Source organism: Callithrix jacchus, chromosome 9 (assembly GCF_049354715.1).
Source record: "Callithrix jacchus isolate 240 chromosome 9, calJac240_pri, whole genome shotgun sequence".
Lineage (NCBI taxonomy): Eukaryota > Metazoa > Chordata > Mammalia > Primates > Cebidae > Callithrix > Callithrix jacchus.
In genome coordinates, this window is record NC_133510.1 from 65926195 (window position 1) to 65941501 (window position 15307).

The window sequence follows — 15307 nt, forward strand, 5'->3', positions numbered from 1 at the left end:
CCCCCGCTCTACTCTGCAGGCGAACACGTGTGACCTGTGTGTACAGCACTCGCTCAGTCTCCCTCCCTAGCCCTGCCCACAATAAGCCCGGCCCCTTGTTTTCCTGGAGCCCCGCCTCTCGGCCGCTTTCCAACTAAGCCCCCACGGATCTCGCCCTTCCCCCCGGCCGCATGATTTCTCGCGAGAGTTAAGCGCGCCTGACCGGACGGGAGGAAAGTATCCGCTCTGCCGAGGGGGGAAAGAAGGAGCTGGAGATAGATTGTAGGACAGAGTGCGGGCAGGCGGGAGGCAACGGAGCTACCAGCCGGTAAGTACTTTTAACATTAGCTAGTCCATGATCTGACGGGAGTCTCCCTTTCAACTCTGGCCAGTCCCAGCGTTCCAGGCTGGGGTCTCCCCTCCCAGTGTGTGTTGGACGGGGGCGCTGAGGCGGTGGCCGGGCCCTGTCTGAGGAAGAGGGTGGGGCATAGGCCAAAGCTGACCAATGGGGGAGAAGGAAACCTCGATTGGCGGCAATGAGCGCTAATGAGAGATCGCTTTTTCCTTGCCGAGCACCGCCCTCTTCTCTCTCTCTACTCCCGCCTCCTTCCTTGGGGAGGGGGAAGGCGGGGCCAGAGACTTGAAGTGTGGGGAGAACTTGGGGTAAGTAGCCCCGGGGGGCACAGGGCGTGGCAAGGAGAGGGGAATTGAATCCTGAGGGAACGGTAGTCTAGTGGAGCCTAAAGGAGTGATCACAGGATGGGGTGGAATGGTAGAAAGAGGAGGGATACTAAACTAGGTTAAGAACCCAGGGCTTCCCAAAGAGTGGGATTAGGAGCTTGGAATTGGAAAAGGGTAATAGGTAGGAGGTAGGAATGAGGAGATGAGAACAAAGATCTTGGTCTGGTGACACAACACCCGTTGGGTTTGACAGGAAAGATAGATAGGGGTAGATTATTGGAAATGAGGGTCATCGCATTTCGATTGAATTAATAAAAAGAACATCAGGGACGTGATATCAGAGAGAAAGTATGGATTTGGAGAAAGTTAAGTGAATGAGTTTAAGAGGACAGCATGGGTGAGCTGAGTCTCCATAAGGCATGGTTTCTGGAAGTATATGAGCCTTGAGAGCGATGAGAGAGGTGTTTGGGAAGGAGATGACTGGTATACATATGTCTTTTGCTTAGGTATCAGGTGGTTGCGATATTGATTTAGGGCTTCTGATGGATATGGCACCCAGACTGGTGACCAGCCTCCAAGATGCTGGCATGGGGGTTGAGGAGAAAAATAGCCCTTTCATCACTTCTCTGATTTTCTTTCTCCCTCTCTTCCATTTCCCAAACTCTTGAAACACTGGGATGTGGGCTTGGAACTTAAGCAGTCCAAGTTGGAGCCCCATAGGGACTTATATGTTGCTCTGAATTGCTTGTTATGTTCTCTGACTGGGGTGTTTACAACCCAGGGTACCTCCTACCCAGATTCCCGCGTTGCTACTTTCCTAACTTTAAAAGTTTTTTTTTTACTTAAAAGAGGGTATTTTAGTATCTCTGAGGGTCATGTCATATTAAAGTACAGGTGTGTAGGGGGTGTGCAGAGTTTTCTTAGGAAGCTCACACGAGTCCTGTGTTTAAAAATTGTACAGTAATTTAATTCTTGTAGAGATATCGGTCTTTATGGGCATTCTAAGCAGAAATATACCAAAATGAAGTTTGTTTTGTTAATCGTGGCTTCCCTGGTCATTCTCAAAGAGTTGTCAAATGGGTGGTTGCAGTTCGTTTTAGTTAGCTTATATAGTATGTTTTTAAATGGTGTAAATAAAATAGACATGTTATTTCAGGAAAGTGAAAAACGTTCAGTTTTTTTGCTTTGTGTCCACACTCAGAAACTAAAGATCTGCCATAGTATCTTAGGCCAAGGGCTGGGGAAATCAAACACAATTTGTACTTAAACATGGAAGATGTAAGGTAAGTGGAGGCTATTGCGAAATGTTAACATGTCTGTAAGAAAAGAAGCTAAAGAAAAGTTTGGCAGCTCTACTAAGTAGTCTTACCAGTTCTTAATTCTGTACAGAAAAGGGACAGGGCTTTGCCCTTTGTTTGATAGTTGTGTATCATTTAATAATAAATTGGACTAAATATAGCCAATTAATAGCCTCTTTAGTATTGCATAGATTTTGCTTTTACGTTCCTTCTCTTCTCCTTTTACTTTTGAGAAGTGAAATAATGTCTGAAATACCAGTAAAGCTATTATATGAAGAGAAACCACAGTATGTAGTTGTATTAACCTTTGGTTTTCTGCAACCATTTGAAGCTTTTCTCCCTGGCCAAGAAGTTACCCCTATAGCACATTGAGACCAATTCATTGCTGACCCTATAGCATTAACTACTGAGCTGGGTTCTAGAATTTCACAGTAAGAGCATTGCTATTGGACATTCACAACATTTTTCAGTTTGGCTGGCAGCAGCACAAAAAAATACTCAGTGAGAGAGCAGAGTCCCTTGTTTTGGTCTTCTGTCCTAGAATTTGTGATGGCTTTGACTAGGGCACTATTAAACCCAAGATTATTTTTTTAGTGTTACCATCTAGGAGAAAGCTAGAGTGATAACACTGCTCATCTTTCAACTTGTGGATCGAAGTTTAGTTTCAGTGTTGTAATTTTTAAACACCTTTGTTTACCACGGTTTAAAAATGTTAATAGCTCCACGTCCTGTATCTTGTTCTCTTTCCTCTCCTCATTTCCAACCCAAAATGAAAATTGTTTTTTCAACCACTCTTAAGCTCCTTCTTTGCCTGGAGTAAAGTCGCTGGCTATGGCTGAACACAGCTGCTCTGAAGTTCTCAGAAGTTATTGTTTTGTGCATGTCAAGACTGAGTTTTTCCTAGGCCACAGGGAGAGGGAGTTAGTGTTACCGCAGCCTCCTATCCACGTCTGATAAGGAGGAGCCTTCTCCTTGCAAGGAAGTTTTAGGTGGGGCAAATAGAACTCCATGTAAATGTCTAATAAAGCCAGCTCTCTTCTTGAGACTAGTTGGCATATTGTCATATAATTGTCCCTTATCCCTTGATAAAACTACTAAAGTTAAGGTACAGATGTTTCTTTGAGAAAAACAAATGCAGCATTCATTTAAAAGGAAAAAGCATTCTTTTCTTTTGTTTGTTTCTCAGAAAATGGTCCTATAGTTTTGGAGTTCATGAAAAAGTCTTCTGTCTCTTTAAAACCATGTCAAAGAAAATAATTTTTAAGCTTCTCTGACATTTACTCATTTTGACATGTTGCCTTCCCCTAAGAGGCTTTTTTTTTTTTTTTTAGGAAGTATCAAATAAATCCATGATAGGTGAAAACACATCATATTTGGTATCCCCGATGGTTGGTCTTTTAACTTCTGAACACTCTAAGGAGAAAGTCTCCACTTCATAGATACCCTGTTCCATTATTGAAGCTTTACTCCAATAAAGTAAAGCTCCATTATTGAAGCTTTACATTTAGAACATTTTTTACATTGTGCTGAAGCTCTTTAGTTCTGTTATTTGAAGCCACAATAAATAAATTTAATTCCTTGTTAACATGGTAGTCTTCAAGTATTTCATAACACTTATCTCTTTCATTCTTCTAGAGACAGGGTCTTGCTATGTTGCCCAGGCTGGAGTGCAAGTGATGTGATCATAGATCATAGATCATTGCAACCTCAAACTCCTGGGCTATTTCTAGCCTCCTGAATAGCTAGGATTCTTGGTCTCAAGCAGTCCTCCCAGCCTCCAAGTAGCTGGCACCACAGGCACATGCTGCCACACCTGGCTAATTTTTAAGTTTTTGTAGAGATGGGGGTCTCCCTACATTGCCCAGGCTCTTTCTCAAACTCCTGGGCTCAAGCCATCTCCCTACCTTGGCTTCTCAAAGTGCTGGTATTACAGGAGTCATCTCTTCCTGGGTAAATGCCTTAAGTACTTTGAGCTCTTTCTTTGTTTTCTTTCTTTTTTTTTTTTTTCCCTGGAGTCTCGAAGTGGCACCTAGGCTGGAATACAGTGGTGCGATCTCCACTCAGTATAACCTCTGCCTCCCGGGTTCAAGTGATTCTCCTGCCTCAGCTTCCTGAGTATCTGGGATTACGGGCACACACCACCATAGCTAATTTTGTATTTTTAGTAGAGACTGGGTTTCACCGTGTTGGCCAGGATGGTCTTGAACTCCTGACCTTGTGAGCCACCTGCCTCAGCCTCCCAAAGTACTGGGATTACAGGTGTGAGCCACCTAGCCTGGCCTCTTTCTTTTTTTTTTGAGACAGAGTCTTGCTGTGTTGCCCAGGCTGGAGTGCAGTGGTGCGATCTCAGCTCACTGCAACCTCCACCTTCCATATTCGAGCGATTCTTGTCCCTCAGCCTCCTGGGTAGCTGGGAGTATAGGCACCCGCCATCCACACCCAGCTAATTTTTATATTTTATGCAGAGATTGGTTTCACCATGTTGGCTAGGCTGCTCTTGAACTCTTGACCTCAAGTGATCTGCTTACCTCGGCCTCCCAAAGTTCTGGGATTATAGGCATGAACCACCGAGCCCAGCCTGAGCTATTTCTTAATATATTTATTAGATATAATCTAATAAATACAAACTACAGGCCAGGCACGGTGGCTCAAGCCTGTAATTCCAGCACTTTGGGAGGCCAAGGCAGGTGGATCATGAGGTCAAGAGATCGAGACCATCCTGGTCAACATGGTGAAACCCCGTCTCTACTAAAAATACAAAAAATTAGCTAGGCATGGTGGCGCGTGCCTGTAATCCCAGCTACTCAGGAGGCTGAGGCAGGAGAATTGCCTGAACCCAAGAAACAGAGGTTGTGGTGAGCCGAGATCGCGCCATTGCACTCCAGCCTGGGTAACAAGAGCAAAACTCCATCTCAAAATAAATAAATAAATAAATACATACATACAAACTAGAGGGAAGCACAGCTTCTATTTTACTGTACTCTATGCCTCTTTTCTTAAAGCCTAAAATCACATTAGTTTGTGTAGTTGATTTTTTTTTCCCTTGAGGCAAAATCTTGCTCTGTCATCTTGGCTTACTGCAACCTCCACCTCCCAGATTCAAGCGGTTCTCCTGCCTCAGTCTCCCGAGTAGCTGGGATTGCTGGCTTCTGCTACCACACCCAGCTAATTTTTTTGGATTTTTAGTAGAGACAGGGTTTCACCATGTTGGCCAGGCTGGTCTCGAACTCCTGACCCCAAGTGATCCACCCACCTCCGCCTCCTAAAGTGCTAGGATTACAGGCATGAGCCACTGTGCCAGGCTATGTAGTTGATTTTTTAATGTAATTGACAACTTTACGTTTATCCCTGTAATTATCATCTTGTTAATTTGGTTTATTGTTTTAGCTTCATAATGTCATTTCACCTCTTGACCATTTCTCAATTGTTTGTATTACTGATAAATTTGATAAACATGATGCCTATGTTTTTGTTTTAGGTCACTAGTAAACATGTATAAGGATACAACAATGCTATGCAACATGAGTAGACTATCATTATTTTAACATTAATATGTTAATTAGCCTTTTGGGTAAAATTCAGTTGTGAAGCTCACCTGCTGTTTTATATCATCTAACCTTTATTTTCTATGAAATAACAAGAGGTATCCTCTTGAAATCCAAATACAGTATATTCTGCCTCTGACATCTCTGAACTCCTAGGCTAGTGACCCTGTCAAAAATGCAAATGAAGTAGCTGGGCGCTGTGGCTCACACCTTTAATCCCAACACTTTGGGAGGCCGAGGCAGGTGGATTACTTGAGGTCAGGAGTTCGAGACCAGCCTGACCAACCTCATCTCTACTAAAAATAGAAAATTAGCCAGGTGTGATGGTGCATGCCTGTAATCCCAGATACTCAGGAGGCTGAGGCAGGAGAATTGCTTGAACCCAGAAGGCAGTGGGTTCATCTTGCAATGAGCCAAGATTGCACAATTGCACTCTAGCCTGAGCAACAAGAGTGAAACTCTGTCTCAAAAGAAAAAAAGAAAAAGAAGTTTGAAGTTATGTGTCAGTTGCTGTTTGGGTATCTTATGCTACTGTTTATAGATTACTGCATACCTTGTCAGTGGTTCATAAGTGATCTGTTTAATAATTCATTTAGAATCTTTCTGGGAAATAATATTTCACCATTCTACAGTTTCTGTACTTGACCTCCCTTGCCCTACATTTAAAAAAAATTACACTTTTCTCATTTCTAAGACTTCTAGTCCTGTTTTTTTATTTTCAAATAATTATAGAACAATTAACCGTATTTCTTTGTAGTTGCAGGGATTTTTTTGTTGTTATTTTGTTATTGTCTGTCTTTTGGTTGTGTTTTTTTCTTTTTTTTTTTTTTGAGATAGAGTCTTACTCTGTTGCCCAGGCTGGAGTGCAGTGGCATGTACACTGCAACCTCTGTCCTCCAGGTTTAAGCAGTTCTCTGGCCTTAGCCTCCCAGGTAGCTGGGATTACAGGCACAAGCCACCACACTTGGCTAATTTTTGTATTTTTTTAATAGAGGTGGGGTTTCACCACGTTGACCTTAAGTGATCCACCCAGCTTGGCCTCCCAAAGTGCTGGGATTACGGGCGTGAGCCACTGCACCCAGCCATGGTTGTTTTTTTTTGAGACAGGGTCTTCCTCTGTTGCCCAGACTGGAGCACAGTGGCACAGTCATGGCTCATACTGCAGCCTTAATCTCCCAGGCTCAAGCAATCCTCCCACCTCTGCCTCCTGAGTAGCTGGGACTAGAGGCTCATGCCACCATGTCTGGCTAATTTTGTTTATATTTTGTAGAGGTCTCATCATGTTTCCCAGGGTGGTCTCGAACGCCTAGGCTGAAGCAATTCTCTTGCCTTAGCCTCCCAAAGTGCTGAGATTACAAGCGTGAACTACTGTACCTAGCCAGATTTTTTGACATTAGATAAAATTCTGTTTCAGAAACTTTCTTTTTTTTGAGACAGGGTCTCTGTCTCCCAGGCTGGAGTGCAGTGGCACCATCTTGGCTCACTGCAATCTTGGCCTGGGCTCAAGCGATTCTCCTGCCTCAGCCTCCTAAGTAGCTAGGACTGCAGGTGCACACTCCTATGCCTGTTTAATTTTTGTATTTTTTGTAAAGACAGGTTTCTCATGTTGCCTAGGCGGGTCTTGAACTCAGCTCAGGTGATCTGTCTGCTTCAGCCTCCCAGAATTACAGGCATGAGACACCATGCCCAGCTTGCTGGGATTATAGGCATGAGATACCATGCCCAGCTTGTTTGGGAAATTTTATTATTTTTTTTGAAATGGAGTCTTGTTCTGTCTCCCAGGCTACAGTGCAGTGACACAATCTCAGCTCTCTGCAACCTCTGCCTCCCAGGTTCAAACAGTTCTCTGCCTCAGCCTCTCGAGTAGCTGGGACTACAGGCATATGCCACCATGTCCAGCTAATTTTTGTATTTTTAGTAGAGACATGGTTTCACCATGTTACAGGGTGGTCTCGAACTCCTGGCCTCAAGTGATGCGCCTGCCTTGGCCTCCTGAAGTGTTAGGATTACAGGCATGAGCTACTGCACATGTCCTGGAAACTCTTAGGAGGAAACTTTATTCCCTGGACATTTTAACTTAGAAATGAAAAAGTTAAACTACTCTCCAAAGAACAATTATATTGTAGCTTTCCCATAATATTGACATCTCCAATATAGATGTAACTTTTTATTTTCTTTTTTTTTTTTTCTTTCGGAGACAGAATCTAACTGTGTCACCCAGGCTGGAGTGCAGTGGTGCCATCTCGGCTCATTGCAACCTCCACCTCCTAGGATCAAGCAATCCTTATGCCTCAGCCTCCTGACTACAGGCTCCCACCACCACTCCCAGCTAACTTTTTGTGTTTTAGTAGAGGTGGGGTTTCACCATGTTGCCCAGGGTGGTCTCAAACTCCTGAGCTCATGCAACTCAGGCAATCCACCTGCCTCGGCCTTCCAAAGTACGGGGATTACAAGTGGGAACCACTGCATCTGGCCCTAACTTTTCATTTTCTGTTTGGAATATAACCCTATACCAACTGTAAACACACAAACACACACACACGCACACACAATTGTCATTTGTAATTGTAGTTTATTGGCAAGGATGGTCTAAGTTTGCCAGCCTATGTGCTGTAGTTGAAGGGTGCTACAAATGAGATAGAACTTCAGAAGACATCTCTAGGGACTAAAGACTTTACATTGGCAGCCGATAACTTTCTTGCTTGTTAATTTTAGACCTGACAGTTGAATTTATGTTTGAGCAATTTTAGCTGATAAATGCATTTTTTAAGTACCTTCCTCTTTTGGCATTTTAGTTTTTACTTTCATTTTTAAAAAAGCTGCAAATTGTAAATGAATGTGCACATTAAATTAGCATGCTACTAGTCAGGGAAACAATGCATTTTCTTTTGATACCTTCTCATCTATCTGATAGTATTAGTTACGATTTCTCCTGGAAGGCAGAAGGATGGACTTGATGACCCCTCAAGGTCCTTTTCAGGCCAGACATTCATAAATAGAAATTAAGATCAAGGAACTTACTCTTGAAGAATCAGGAAGAAAAATAGACTGTAAAGAAAATAAAATTGAAATGTTTCTATTAACCCAGTGGGAATGGATAAACACAAGTAAGGAGCATAAATGACCAGAAATAATAACTCCTTTGAGCTAAAAACAAAACAAAAATCAACAACAACAAATATTTTGCATTGGGGTCATTTTATATCTTAAAAATATTTTATCATGACATTTTCTCTTCGACATTTCCCTGGTGGACACTTTGTGTTGAAAGAATGTTGGGTTTTGTTCCTGTTAAATCATAGTATTTTGTTTCCTTCCTTTCTAGTTTGTCCTTTTGTTTAAAAACTTTTTTTTGGTCTTCTGTATAATGTACTGACTGCCTGTATACAATGAAGCAAAATTCAATTCAATTTTGAAAGTATTTGCTATATCACTTCCTTGGAAATGAAGGATGAGTGTTACAATTCAGGAAAGGTTGTATGAAAAGATAAACTTGTATCAAAAGATAAGCTTTTAAAACTTTGTAGGCAAACATTTAAGGTTCCCAACCAAAGCACAGGTAAGTTAGTATAGTAATCTCTTTTTTTTTCTTAATTAAAATGTTTTTTGAGACCTGGTCTTGTTCTGTCACCCAGGCTGGAGTGCAGTGGCGCGATCTCGGCTCACTGCACCCTCTGCCTCCTGATTACAAGCAATTCTTCTGCCTCAGCCTCCCAAGTAGCTGGGATTACAGGTGCCTGCCACCATGCCTGGCTAATTTTTGTGTTTTTAGTAGAGATGGGGTTTCAACCATGTTGGCCAGGCTGATCTCGAACTCCTGACCTGAAATGATCCATCCACCTTGACCTCTCAAAGTGCTGGGATTACAGGTCTGAGCCACTGCGCCTGGCCTAGTACAGTAGTTTTAAGGACATAAGAATATGTAAGCGTTGGCCAGACACAGTAGCTCACACCTATTGTCCTAGCACTTTAGGAGGCTTGGGCCCAGGAGTTAGAGACCAGCTGGGCAATGAAACCCTGTCTCTATGAAAAATACAAAAATTGGCCGACTGTGGTAATACACATCTGTAGCCCCAGCTACCTGGGAGGCTGAAGTGGAGGTTTGCTTCAGCCCAGGAAGCAGAGATTGAAGCAAACCGAAATCGCACCTCTGGACTCTAGGCTGGGCAAAAAAATTTTAATCCTTGTCTCAAAGAAGGAAAGAACACATAAGTTTGCAGTGAAAGTCATTGCAGACTCTTGATTTCAGGTTGTTAGCTTAGCTTTTTCTCATCTTTTTTTTTTTTTTGGAGACACAGTCTCACTCTGTTGCCCAGGCTTGGAGTACAGTAGCACAATCTTAGCTCACTATGATCTCCACCTCCCAGTTTCAAGCGATTCTCCTGCCTCAGCCTCCAGAATAGCTGAGATTACAGGCACAAGCCACCACTCCTGGCTAGTTTTTTGTATTTTAGTAGAGATGGAGTTTTGCTGTGTTGCCCAGACTGGTCTTGAACTCCTGAGCTCAGGCAGTCCACCCGGCTTAGCCTCCCAAAGTGCTGGGATTACAGGTATGAGCCACCATGCCTGGCCATGCTTTTTCTCATCTTTTGGCAATTTTAATCCTTGATGTTCCCATACGTTTGAAACCAGAATGTGCATAAAGTTTCTATTTTTTGGTTCAATACTGCATCTCTTCTTAATAAATATCATGAAAGTCTATTTATGAAAGTGTAGTTTGGGTGAGGTGGCCCACACATGTAATCCCAACACTTTGGGAGGCTGAGATGGGCAGATTGCTTGGAGTTCGAGACCAACCTGAGCAACACAGTGAGACCCGTCTCTACAAAAAATTGAAAATTAGCTGGGCTTTCTGGTGCATGCCTGTAGTCCTAGCTACTTGGGAGCCCAAGGTGGGAGGATTACTTGAGCCTAGGAGGTGGAGGTTTCAGTGAGCTGAGATCTCACCACTGCACTCTAGCCTGGGTGACAGAGTGAGATCCTGGCTCAGAAAAACCCAAAACCAAACTAATGGGAGCCAGGATTTAGCTTAGAAAGTCATTTCATGAGCTTGTGGCATGGACATCTGTAGTAACGGTGTTTTGCTACAGCCCCACCTTCTCACAAAATGCAACTTGCTTCCTTTGAGTAGAATTGCTTACTGTTTTCTCCTGATTTGGTAAATTGCTTCCTTTTGCTGTAGTAGACGGGGCCCAGCCAGCACCATTTACTTTAACTTATTTTTTAAAGTTTTGGTCAAGCAGTAGTTTGCATACATGTTTGGGGCTGGTGAGAGTGAATCGGTGAGCGTTGGAATACTCCCCAAATAGATCACTGTTGCAATTATGTGGACAGACTTAGGAAATGCATGTTTTTTTGGTTTTTTGGTTTTTTTTTGAAACAGAGTCCCACTCTGCCACCCAGGCCGGAGTGTAATGGTGTGATCTCAGCTCACTGCAACCTCCAGCTCCTGGGTTTAAGCAGTTCTCTTGCCTCAGCCTCTTAAGTAACTGGGATCACAGGTGACCACCACAATACTTGGCTAATTTTTTTTTTTTTTTTTTTTTTTTTTTAGTAGAGATGGGGTTTCTCCATGTTGACTAGGCTGGTCTTGAACTCCTGACCTCAAGTGATCCGCCCATCTTGACCTCTCACAGTGCTGGGATTACAGATGTGAGCCACCACACCCGGCTGGAAATAAATATTTTTTCCTGAGAACTTCTAAGTATCTCAGTGATTGTCATTGTGGGATAGTGCAGCTATTTCCTACTCAGAACCAATCTTATACTTTAATATTAAAGTCTGTCAGGATTTTTGTTGTTTGCAGCCTATTTAAGATTTTTAATTGGTCCTTTAAATTAGAAGATAATTTTAAAAGATCAGTGTTTTGGGGTTGATAACTTTTGGCTTATTGTTTTGAAGATCATACTTTATCTGAAAATGAGCAGAAAAAACAAAATTTTTTGTTTGTTTTTTGTTCAGCATCCTATCGGTTTCCAGGGGTTTTTCAACTTCTAAAATGCACATCGAGGCCAAATATGATAAATACAATGTTCTCTAGTTATTTCTAACTTTGCTTCCTGCTGTCAGTTTAGCAAGTTGTTGCTTTTTTTTTTTTTTTTTTTTTTTGCTTTATTAATCTTTCTGGGGAATAGCTCAAAATAGTCCTTGAATCTTCTGAAAGCCTAGAGAGCCTTAAAAAAACTTCAAGTAGTTGCCTGTATAAAGCTGCTTCCAGCTAGGTTCTAAGCTTTGGCCATGTGTTGCCTAAATTGTGATTCAGCCTAATTCTCACCCTCATCTGTTTTCAGTCATTTGCTGCAAAACTATTTGGTCCATTTAAGCTGGCTCCTCTCTTTGAAACCTGTTTCTGCATGTCTGAGCTTGAAATCCAGAAATTAATTTCAGCCTTCTGTTTGATCAATTTAGGGCCCTCTACTGTTTGTGTATTTCTTAAAGCAGTGGATCTCAAACTTTTTGATCTCAGAACTCACCCCATAATACTCTTAAAAAATTAATGAGGGCCAGGCACAGTGGTTCACACCTTTAATCCTAGCACTTTGCGGGGCTTAGGTGGGGGTGGGAGGATTGCTTGAGTCCAGGAGTTTGAGACTAGCCTAGGTAATATAGTGAGATTGTGTCTCTACAAAAATTTTAAAAATTAGCTGAGCTTGTTGGTGCACTCCTATAGTCCCAGCTACTCAGGAGGCGTAGGTAGGAGGATCACCTGAGCCAGGGAGGCAGCAGTGAGCTGAGATTGTGCACTGTACTCCAGCCTGGGCAACAAAGTGAGACCCTGTCTCAAAAAAAAAAAAAAAAAAAAATTTATTGAGGACTCCAAAGAGCATTTGTTTATCTGGGTTATATCTGTTGATATTTAGCATATTAGCAATTAAGAGATAAATTTTAAAAATATTTATTTATTTTAAAATAAGAACAAATCTATATCATGTTAACGTAAATAAATATATCTATAGTTTTAAAAAGAATTTGGGGAAAGAACTTCAAATCTCTTTAATGTCTGGCTAAACAGAAAACAGCTGGATTCTTATATCTGCTTCTGCATTCAGTCTGTTAAGATATGTCATTTTGGTTTAAGCATATGAAGAAAATGATGTAATGGGAAAAGAAAAGATTATTTTTGGGTAATTGTATATAGTCTTCTTTGGTACTACACCAAAATCTGAAAAAGGGTAGTTTCATAAAGGTTGACTGTGGTATAGAATTTGAAACCACATCTGTGAACTTTTTTGTATTGTTACATTAAAATGTATTGGCTCAGGACAAACAACCACTATGCCCTGCTAATTTTTGTAGATTTAGTAGAGACAGGGCTTCACAATTATGGCCCAGAGGGTCCTGAACTCCTGGCTGCAGGTGATCTGTCTACCTCAGCTTCCCAAAGTGCTGAGATTACAGGCATGATCTTGTAATCATGGCTTGACGCGGTGGCTCATACCTGTAATCCCAGCACTTTGGGAAGCTGAGGTGGACAGATCACTTGAGGCCAGGCGTTTAAAACCAACCTGGCCAACACAGTGAAATCTCATGCCTGTGCCCAGCCTAGCTAGCTCTTTAAATAGATCTTTTACTTACAAATGATTTTAACCTTCATTGAATCCCCTGAAAGATCTGTAGGGATCCCTGGAGCCCACTTTGAGAACTATTGTTGTGTAGTGCCAACCTTGAAAAATGCAGCTATCAGGCACGGTGGCTCACGCCTGTAATCCCAGCACTTTGAGTGGCCGAGGTGGGTGGATCATGAGGTCAGGAGATTGAGACCATCCTGGCCAAAATGTTGAAACTCCATCTCTACCAAAAATACAAAAATTAGCCAGGCGTGGTGGTGGTGGCGCACGCCTGTAGTCCCAGCTACTCAGGAGGCTGAGACAGGTGAATCACTTGAACCCAAGAGATGGAGGTTGCAATGAGCTGAGATCGTGCCACTGCACTCCAGCCTGGCAGCAGAGACTCTGTCTTAAAAAAGAAAAGAAGCTGGGCGTGGTGGTTCACACCTGTAATCCCAGCACTTTGGGAGGCCGAGGCGGGTAGATCACTAGGTCAAGAGATCGAGACCATCCTGGTCAACATGGTGAAACCCTGTTTCTATTAAAAAAAAAAAAAAGAAAAAGAAAAAGAAAAGAAAAATCCAGCTCTCGGGCACGGTGGTTCACGCCTTTAATTCCAGCACTTGGGAGACTGAGGACGGAGGATTGCTTGAGGTCAGGAGTTCGAGACCAGCCTGACCACTATGGTGAAACCCCGTCTCTACTAAAAATACAAAAATTACCTGGGTATGGTGGTGCATGCCTGTAGCCCCAGCTGGTCAGGAGGCTAAGGTGGGAGAATTGCTGGAACCTGGGAGGCAGAGGTTGCAGTGAGCCAAGATGGTGCCACTGCACTCCAGCCTGGGTGACAGAGTGAGACTCCTTCTCAAAAAAAAAAAAAGAAAAGAAATGTAGCTGTTTTCCTATAATTTTCACATCACAATATATTCTTTCTGAATTTTTTTCAACCATTGAAAAATGTAAAGACTGGCTTGACGCAGTGGCTCATACCTGTAATCCCAGCACTTTGGGAAGCTGAGGTGGGCAGATCACTTGAGGCCAGCCGTTTAAAACCAACCTGGCCAACACAGTGAAAACTCATCTCTACTAAAAATCACTTGGATATGGTGGCACACGCCTATAGTCCCAGTTACTTGGGAGGCTAAGGAGTAATAATCGCTTGAACCTGGGAGGCAGAGGGTTGCAGTGAGCCAAGATCACACCACTGCACTCCAGCCTGGGCAACAGAGTGAGACTCAAAAAAAAGAAAAGAAAAATGTAAAACCTCTTCTTTGCTTATGGCCCATCAGTTGAAGTTTGCTATCTCTTGGTATATGCTATAAATGGATTATGAATTTTAAAATAATTACAATAAAATATGCTTAATGTTAAAAATATGAGTATTAGCTGGGCATGATGGCTCACCCCTGCAATCCCAGCACTTTGGGAGGCCAAGGCAGGAGGATCGCGTGAGCCCAGGAGTTGTGATACTAGCCTGGACTACGTGGCAAGATCCTCTGTCTCTACAGAAAAGAAATGAGCTGGGCATGGTGGGGCACACCTGTAGTCTTAGCTACTCAAGAGGCTGAGACAGGAGGATCACTTGAGCCCAGGAAGTTTTTTTTGTTTTTGTTTTTGTTTTTTTAAAGACAGGGTTTCACCATGTTGGTCAGGCTGGTCTTGAACTCCCAACCTCAGGTGATCCACCCACCTTGGCCTCCAAAGTGCTTGGATTACAGGCGTGAGCCACCAGGCCTGGCTGAGCCCAGGAAGTTGAGGTTGCAGTGAGCCAAGATCGCGCCATTGCACTCCAGCCTGGGTAACAAGAGGGAAACTCTGTCTCAAAAAAAAAAAAAAAAAAAAGATGTGGTCTCCATTCTTGTATCTTTTTTTTTTTTTTTTTTTTTTTTTTTTGAGATGGAGTTTCACTCTGTTGCCGAGGCTGGAGTGCAGTGGCATGATCTCGGCTCACTGCAACCTCTGCCTTGGTTCAAGAGATTCTCCCACCTCAGCCTCCCCAGCAGCTGGGATTACAGGCCCCCGCTACGACACCCAGCTAATTTTTGTATTTTTAGTAGAGCTGGGGTTTGACCATGTTAGCTGGGCTGGTCTCCAACTTCTGGCCTCAAGTGATACCCCTGCCTCAGCCTCCCAAAGTGCTGGGATTATAGGTGTGAGCCACTGCACCTGGCCCATGTTTGTATCTTGTTTGGAATGTATAAGAACAGGTAACTAGGATCAGACCAGCCTTAACCCCTTGATTTTTTTTTTTGCCTAT

At 42.8% G+C, this 15307-nt stretch overlaps 1 protein-coding gene across 8 annotated transcripts in view; it reads left to right on the top strand.

The window, feature by feature from the left end:
* Positions 1-203: 203 nt before the first annotated feature.
* Positions 204-15307, top strand: part of LOC100411313 (cyclic AMP-dependent transcription factor ATF-7) — a 107489-nt gene continuing 92385 nt past the window's right edge. For 4 of the 8 annotated variants that reach the window (XM_035256574.3, XM_017976105.5, XM_035256578.3 and 1 more), the window contains exon 1: positions 204-307. The gene's annotated coding sequence lies outside the window, so the exon portion shown is untranslated. Of the gene's footprint in view, positions 308-595; positions 643-15307 lie in introns of those variants that run through there. The other 4 variants (XM_035256576.3, XM_017976106.4, XM_035256579.3 and 1 more) reach the window with 1 other exon arrangement.